The sequence below is a fragment of the Orycteropus afer genome, unplaced genomic scaffold (genome assembly GCF_000298275.1).
Source record: "Orycteropus afer afer isolate SDZICR_OR568_19922 unplaced genomic scaffold, OryAfe1.0 scaffold00012, whole genome shotgun sequence".
In the NCBI taxonomy this organism is placed as follows: domain Eukaryota; kingdom Metazoa; phylum Chordata; class Mammalia; order Tubulidentata; family Orycteropodidae; genus Orycteropus; species Orycteropus afer.
Window position 1 is genome coordinate 22,098,383 of NW_006921599.1, and position 9,401 is coordinate 22,107,783.

The window sequence follows — 9,401 nt, forward strand, 5'->3', positions numbered from 1 at the left end:
AAAAAAAGCTGAAAACTAGAACCTGGGAGGGGAAGAATAAAGAATAATAGTAAAAAGGACAATAATAATAGTAGTAGTAGTTTTAAAAGAGACAAAAACAAAGAAACTAAAAAATAGAAAAAAGAAAAAAAAATCGGGGCAAGGCAGGGCAGGGCAGCCAGGCTGCAGCCGAGCTCACAGATTGGGATGGAGATCCTGCCAGCCCAGAGATTGGTGGGAGTGATGGATGGCCGCACCTCCATTCACCAAGAGGGTGTGGGGTATAAGAGTAACAAGGAGAATGTCGCACCTTTCCAGTCATCCGTGTCTGGAATGTTCTTGTGGTTCTCGGCTAGTGGATCCTGTTCTTAAGTCCCTGGAATCTGGGAGAATGCTGTTACCTTAAATTTCTAAAATGGTCAAACCTCTTGTAAACACTCAAAATGGCTGCACCTTCTGGACATGTAAAAATCCACAGCTCAGCCCTCCTTACTCTCTGCTGCTTCCCCTTTTATTCACCAGCTACCCGAGCAGTCCTCCATGCAGTCCATGGCTAGCAGGGCTGATTTTTAGTTAATTCTTAGGTCCTACCACCACTCAGCAATATCCAAGCTGTCTGTGCTGTCAGGATCGCTGCCATACTGCAGCTCCGTATGTCTCCTTTTTTTGGTGTTTTAATGCAAATTCTTCTGCTAATTGAAGTTTAGTCCACTTCTATATCCTTCCCTTCAAGACTCAGGGGTCCAGGTTTATCTTATGTATCTGTGTTAATTTTTTCCCCTTTTCTTTGTTGAAGAGAGTCTGTGCAGTCTTTCTTCCTATTCCACCATCTTACCAGAACCACCTTCAAGAAACCCTTGAATTCTCCCATAATCTTAAATTGCCTGGCTACTGTAGCAATGCTAAAAGTTTGAAATATTAAAATGAGGCCTTTTAAAAATCTCCTTTTAGTCATGTTGCTCGGCAGCTGCCATCCTCATGCAATCAGTGGCCTTCATTGCTTTAGGGTAGGGCAGATACAGTCTGGATTCTAGAACAACTGTGCCATTGTGCAATTGTCAGAGAAATTCTCATAAAAATCAGGGTTTGTTGAAAATTCTAAAGCTTCCATTTATTTAGTAGGAACAAAGCTTGAGATTCTGAGACTAGAGCCTGTAATAAGTGATTCCCAACCACATAGGAAGACAAAGTCCTTCCAGTGTGTGACATGATGCTTGGTGAGCTTGGGAAGTGGACAGAGAGGAAGATTATTGAAAAAAAAAAAAAAAAGAAGAAGAAGAAGAAGAAATAGAAGATTGAGGAGGAAGGGGAGAGGAGAGAAGGCTATATCTCCCTTCCTCTATGGTACCGTAGGAAATGTCTCTTAGGGATCTCCCAAACATGATGTCAAGGACAGTAGAGTGGAGAAGTATCCTGGTGTGTTTAGACAGCCAGAGAGCCTAATGCCATTTTGATCACCTCCTCTAGATATTTCATATCTTAGAATTGACCCAGGTGATCTAGGTTGTATGGGTGAATAAGAAATATGCTTGTAATTAGGAACCAGCACAAGTTGCAGGGGCCCCAGTGGCTCAGAGTAAGAAGAATGGGTGGCAGAGACTTCAGGATGCCTTCTGTAAGTTGAGGTCCTGACAGTGGATATAGCTAAGTCTTTGAATAAGACCTGAGATGAGGACTCTGGTTAAAAGCAGAAGATGTCCCTTGTGTGCCTGCAGACATTTGCCTAAACATTGTTGGCAATATGTAGAGAATAAAATTTAACAAATCTCTTAAACATCCATTAATAGACCCTTTGCCATTGGGTTGATTCCGACCCTAAGTGTTATAGAGTAGAACTGCTCCAGAGGGTTTTCTTGGCTGTAATCTTCACAAAGCAGATTTCCTGGCTTGTCTTCTGTAGTTTCACAGATTGGGTTCAAATCAGAAAACTTTAGGTTAGTAGCTGAGTGCAAACTATTTGTACCACCCAGGGACCTACCATCTATAAATATGGAAATGGAAAATCAAGCATTTATGTATGCTTAAAAAAAAAAAAAAAAAAAAGCTTACTGCTGTCCAGTTGATTCCTACTCATAGAAACCCCTCCTTGGGTTTCCTAGGTGGTATCTCTATGGAAGTAGATTGCCCAATCTTCTTTCTAAGGAGTGGTTGGTGGGTTCGAACCTCCAGCCTTCTGATTAGCAGTCAAATGCCTTAGGTACTATGCCAGCAGAACTCCCTTATATATGCTTCTTGTTGTTATGTGCCGTTGAGTCGGACCCGACTCATAGTGACCCCTCCTTGGGTTTCCGAGGCAGTATCACTGTGGAAGTAAATTGCCCCATCTTCCTTCTGAGGAGTGGCTGGTGGGTTTGAACCGCCAATCTTCTGGTTAACAGTCAAGTGCCTTTAGGTATTATGCTACCAGAGCTCCTTTATATATGCTAGACCACCATATAACATTTAAAAGGAATGAATTAACTCATAAGTATCCATCTATATGGATAAATTTTAAAAACATGAGTTGGAGTGGGAAAAAAAAAGATATAAACAGGATACAGCATGATTACCATTTATGCAAAATTGGTGAAATGTGAAATGACAGTATTATATATTATATATATATATATAATATTATATTTCAATAGATAAATATAATAAATGTAAGGCATTTTCTATATAGGGATTAGAAAGATTGTCACAAAATTTGAAATGGTGAACTTGGATTAAGGACAAGGGAAAAAACTGATTGGGATAGGGTATAGATTAAAGACATCTTGAGGTTTATCTGTATGAAATGTTCTAATTTTAAATGGAAATAATAAAACTAAGTAGTCATTATAAAAAGGGAAGGAGAGAAAACCAGAATGCATTACTGTCCTTTGCCTGAGCTGAGAGGACCATCCAGGCACTTCCAAAACAGATACAGTGAAGCTAGAAGCCAATACTCAAAGACCAGGGAAGGTCAATGATGTCTTTCAGTGGGTACATGGGTGGTTCAGTGGTAGAATTTTCACCGTCTATATAGAAGACCTGAGCTTTGTTCCAGGCTGATGCACTTTGTGGACAGCCACCACCAGTCTGTCAGTGGAGGCTTGTATATTTCTGTGACACTGAGCAGGTTTCAGCAGAGCTTCCTATGATGGACTAGAAAGAAAGGCCTAACTCTCTACTTCTAAAAATCAGCCAGTGAAAATCCTATGGAGCACATCAGTCAGATCCACAGCCAGTCATGGGGAGGGCACAGGGCCAGTCAGCATTTCACTCCCTTTTGCATGGGGTCCCAATGGGTCAGGATTCATGTAATGACAGTTAGCAGCAACAAACTCAGAATTTAGCAACAAGTGCACCCAGGAAGGACAATATTCAGAGCAGACACTTCTTCCCCACCATGATACTGCATAAGCTTCCTTATGAACAGATGCCAGTATGCCAGGGTAAGGGGCAATAGAGAAGAAAAGCCCCGAGAGATTAAAACTTTACCCCCACATGGGTTATTTCCTGAAACACCTGAGTTATCCTAAATGAACATAAAACCAAAACCAAAACCAAAAACGGAGCTCTGGTGGCGGTGTGCCTAAGGTATTTGACTGCTCACCAGAAAGCTTTATATTTTTTGTCTGTTTGTTTTGTTCTTTTTTTTACTACCAACTGAGAATGAAGACTCTTGAGCAAGATGAGATCAGTTATGTAATGGGAAAAATCAATTTTTAAAAAATTTGTTTTTGCACTTTTTCAAATCAACCACATTAGTCTACCTTCCCCTGTGTTTACAACTTAATATGTGTAGTGTTCTCATTTATAATGTATGTGTTTGTAACATTTTATCATGCACAAAATGCTTCCACATACATCTGCTCATCTGTTCCTTCCCTTAGTATAGCACAATGAAGTTGTTGTTGTTGTTGTTATGTGCTGTGGAGTCGGCCCCAACTCATAGCGACCCTTCCTTAGGTTTCCAAGGCAGTATCACTACAGAAGTAGGATTGCCCAACCTTCCTTCCGAGGAGTGGCTGGTGGGTTTGAACCATCAGCCTTCTGGTTAGCAGTCAAGTGCCTTAGACACTATGCTAGTAATGCCAACATTATTATGTTTATGTTTCAGGTGAGGAAATTGAAGATTTGTCCAAGAGCGTATAGCTGGTGAAAGAGAGAGAAGAAAGAGAACAGTATCCAGCTGTTATAGTGGGCCTCATTCTCTCTCCCTCTGTAAACCACATATGCATTCTACTTGAAAGGTACAGTTATTTGTTTTGTTTTTGTTTTTAACTTAAAGACATATTGCCACAAAGTTTTATTAAAATGCATTTAAAATGAAAACATTCTCTTGTTATTTGGCATGCAAGATTCTTTCAGTTTGATTCTTTTATTCAAAATCTCAGTAGAAAAGTCTGTCCAAGTGATAACTTATGAGTACTCCAGACAAAACAAAACCAACAACAGCCTATGCAAAACTCATTCTGATCATTTCATATCCTAGGAATAATACAAACAAAAACGAGTGAAGATTTTATAAGTTCAAGGTCAGTATTCTATGCCAATGTCAGTAGTATATGAGTTCCAAAGGATTTTGTCAGTATTAAATTAGAAATGATCCAATCTTATTTGATGCATAGTAGATACAGTGAAGCTAGAAGCCAATACTCAAAGACCAGGCAAGGTCAATGATGTCTTTCAGTGGGTACCTGGGTGGTTCAGTGGTAAAGTTCTCACCGTCCATATAGAAGACCATATAATGGACAGATTGAATAGAATCTGAGATAGAAAGCAAGCGTATTTTATGAGACAACTGGAAACCTTTTATGGACTTCAGCACAAAGGAATAGAGACCATCTCATCTCTTTGATATTAGTGAATTTCTGGCTTGTATTCTTGATGTGAAGGAGCTCTGGTGGCGCTATCTAAGGCATCTGACTGCTAACCAGAAAGTTGGCTGTTCAAACTCATCAGCCACTCCATGGAAAGAAGACTGGGCAATCTACTTCCATAAAGATTACCACCTCGGAAACCCAAAGGTGGTCACTATCAGTTGGAATTGACTCAATGGCAGTGAGTTCGGTTTTTTTTTTTGTTGTTTGTTCTTAATGTGGAGCTTTCAAGAGTTGTATGTCTGTGGTAGTTAAGATTATGTGTCAGCATGGCTGGGCCTGGTTTTAAGTGACTGGGCAGCTGAATGTAGTATTACCCGTAATGAGATTGGTAATCAACTCCGTGGTGGAATTTACTATGAACAACTGAGTAGCAGCCTTGGGGATGTGGTCTGCTCCTGCGTGAAGAAAGGCTCCAGCTTCAGTGGGCTGGGAGCAAGAGGCAGAGCTGAAGCCCAAGTTCGAAGGGCTTTCACCCAGTCCCTAGAGGCTGACACTTTGAACTCGGACTTCTAGCATCCAAAACTATAAGAGAATGAACTCCTGTTTGTTAAAGCCATCCTATCTGTGGTATATTTCTGTTATAGTGGCATAAAGTAACCAAAACAATGTCTTTACCTTGACTCAGCAAGTACTTCTTAGGAAAAAGTGTGTGCATTGTATGTCTGTAATCCCAATCTCAGATAGTAGATGAGTGCTGTTAGTATTGGGAGAGAGACTACAATTTGACACTTAGGGATTTCCTCCCCTTGGATACATTTTTGTATTTTCTGTATGTTGGTTTCATTGTAAGGTTTTTATTCTCATTATTTAGTCATGTTCAGTTTACTGGCTATGATTATAGAAATAGATCAGTAGAGTTTCATTTAATGATTCTATTTATTGTTAATGTGTCTTATAAGCAGCCAGGTTTATGGGTAACCCAGTTTGTTTCTCTGGGAGATATCCATCCAAGCAGATTTTTCCTCCCTTCTTTGGAATTTTTTAACATTAGAGTTAAAACAGTCACAAAACTTTTTCTTTAAGTGATTTCCTTTAGGATGTCAAGAAAGCATGCATAGCAGCTCTTTTGGATAACTTTTATGTTCAATGTCAGACCAAATTCTCAAACTTGCCATTAGAGTCTTCACATCCAAGCAGAATTTTTCCAGTCCATCTCTGCTGCTCACCACTGATGAAAGGGCATCACATGAACAAATGCATGTTTCTGTATGCCTAAAATGGCGAGACTCTTTGTGTGACACACTTTGCATTGATCATTTTCTGAAAACATGGACAATAAATTTTAGAAAGCTCAGGTTAAAAAATTGAATCTCCTTCCATCTCCTTAGAAAAATGACAACACTATATGTATACAATTTGATATGATTTGTGAGAATATTTATTGCTAAATTGGGAGGATATTTCTACTTATATGGAGTCCATTTGATTTATCAAAATTTTCCATGTTATTTGTTAATTAACTCAGTATACTTAATAGCCATGGCTCATTTTCTTCCATGGATAATGGCTCTACTGTGCAACATAAAAACATAAAGAAACATATCCCTATATCCCTACCTTTATTAAAAAAATTGAAAAACTTTCTTTTAATTCGCATGGATTGTGTTGTTGTTGTGAATATGTGCCATCGAGTTGGAGCCGACTCATAGTGACCCCTGCTTGGGTTTCCAAGGCGGTATCACTACGGAAGTAGATTGCCCAACCTTCCTTCCCATCGCATGAATTGTAGTAGTAGTCAAATCACAATGGAAGTTATGTACCTTAAATTTTAGGTGGGGTAAGGATAAGAGAGGCTTTGAAGCTTTGTGAAAGAGAATACAGTGGGACAGATAGTGACATTGTACTTGCAAGGATCTTTGTTGCTGGTAGTTGCAACAAGTTGGCCCTGTGTGCCTCATGGCCCTTTTATGTGTTCATGATGACATAATTCACATCAGAATGAAATGTTGCCTAGCCCTGCACAATTTTCATGATCATTTGTATGCTCAGGTCCCTTGGTGCAGCCATTGTGTATTTTGAGTGCCTTCCAACCTCGGAAGCTCATCTTCCAGTACTATATCAGACAATATTCTGTTGTGATCCATACAGATTTGGACTTCCATAAAGATTACCACCTCGGAAACCCAAAGGTGGTCACTATCAGTTGGAATTGACTCAATGGCAGTGAGTTCAGTTTTTTTGTTTGTTTGTTTGTTTGTTCTTAATGTGGAGCTTTGAAGAGTTGTATGTCTGTGGTAGTTAAGATTATGTGTCAGCATGGCTGGGCCTGGTTTTAAGTGACTGGGCAGCTGGATGTAGTATTACCCATAATGAGACTGGTAATCAACATTTCTTCCTGTCTGTTTTAGTCTGGAAGCTCCACTGAAACTTGTCCTTGCTGATATTTGAAATACCAGTGGCATTTCATAGCAACACAGAAGCCATCAATGTATAACAAATGACAGGCAGTGGGCAATGAGATGACTTCTGTCGTTATGGTTACATGAAAGTCTTCTTTTGCTTTATGTATTTTATATGCAATTATTTTTTCTCTTTTGTTCTCCCATTTACACTTAGCTCTTCCAATTTTATCATTTTTTTCTCCACTTTTTGATGCAAAAAATGATATTGTTGTTGTTGTTATTTGCCATCGAGTCAGCCCCGACTCATAGTGACCCCTCCTTGGGTTTCCGAGGCAGTATCACTACGGAAGTAGGAATGCCCAACCTTCCTTCTGAGGAGTGGCTGGTGGGTTTGAACCACCAGCCTTCTGGTTAGCAGCCAAGTGCCTTAGGCACTATGCTACCAGAGCTCAGCTATAAAATATAAGCCAATAAATTTGAGCTATTTAAATATGCCAGAACAGAGAATTTACCAGGCCTCAAATATTTCAGTATCTGGACCTAGAACATAGTTTTCATTGTTGAGTTCTCTGTTCTATGTTTGTAATATTACATACTCATTTCAGCAGAGTTTGGCAAAAGTCATGTTCTCTGATGAGGAAGTGACTATCCCCTTCTTGTATCATTTCCCAGCCTGTAAATCTTGTTTACACCAAAACTCCTTTGTTAAATATTCAACATAAAGGTCTTTGATACTATTGAGCCCATCCCTGACGCATTACTAGCTGACACTTTGTCTGGCTAGCAATTTTTCCATAAGTGGTTAAGGTCAGCCTCACACAATATTACACAACCTCACCCTTCCCTTGTGCATCAGTGAGGATCAAAATGACTCTTAGCAGTGAAAAATAAAATCTTGGACTGGAGTAGCAAGATAACCAATATTCTCTAAACATAGCAATCTGATGTTCAGACTACAAGGATTCTCTCATGTTTATTATACATTTTGCTGGTTCCTTGAGAACATCTTTTTCTCTCTATCAATATGTTTAAAAATTTATATAAGTCATCACCATGGATAAGTTGAGTTTTCTCTCTTTAATTAATAAGGTTGTAAGACATTTGAAAACAGTTCAGGGTCAGCATGGTGTAATGGAGAGAATAATGAGTCAGCAGATGAGTGTGACAAGCCAGGTGTCCATCAGCAGGACCCTTAACTTCTCTTAGTCTGTAACTTCATCTATAAAATGGAAATAATCTTATCTACCCAACAAAACATACATAATTTAATCAACACTCATGGAAACAGTAGTCAAGAAATCAAACAAGATATTATATTGGGAAAATCTGCTGCAATATATATCATTAAAGTTCTAAAAAGGAAAGATGTCACTTTAATAATTAAGGTGCTCCTGACTTGAACCATGCCACGGACTTTTCAGTTGCCTCTTATGCATGAGAAAGCTGGACAATAAAAAAAGAATATGGACCAGAATTAATGGTCGGATAGAGAGTGATGGAACACTTGAGACAATGGCCCTGGGTTACCCTTCAAGCCTAGAAATGGACTCACTTATATGGATTGGCTCTCAGCCCAACAGTAGAAAGACCCACATACAGAGCACCTACCTCAGGTTGAGGCACCCACTATTCTAGGGAGATATACCCATTGGATCACACAGCCATGAGACACCAGAGGGGTAGCCTTCACACAGAGAGATGGCTGGACAGACAGGAATGCATGGATGAGAGGGGCACAGGGAGGGGGTGGCCACAGGGAAGAGAGGGGAGGAGAGTTTCTTACACTTGGGGATAGTAATCGGGACCATGAAACCAGATGTGCTTGAACTGTTGACAAGTTTGTTATGTAAATTTTCACCCAAAATTTGTACTCAAAGCACAATAATAATAATAATAAGGAAAAACAATCCCCCCTCCCAGAAAATGAATGTGGAACACAACTCAAAAATCATTTTAAAAAAAAGCGTAGTCTTACTTGTAAAAGAGAGACTAGTAGAACCCCCCAGAGTATGACCCTTGTCATCCTTTGAACCTAGAACTGAACTCACTCCCATAGCTCAATTTTCAGTCATACCCAGACAGATCTACAAGGTAAACAATAACTCTAGCAAGGTGCACATTCAACAATCAACTATTTGAAATCAGAAGGGTAGCATTTGCCCAAGGACAAAATTCAAAAGGTAGGAAAGGTTAGGAGAGAAGGAGGAATGGAAACGAGAACCACTGGGAG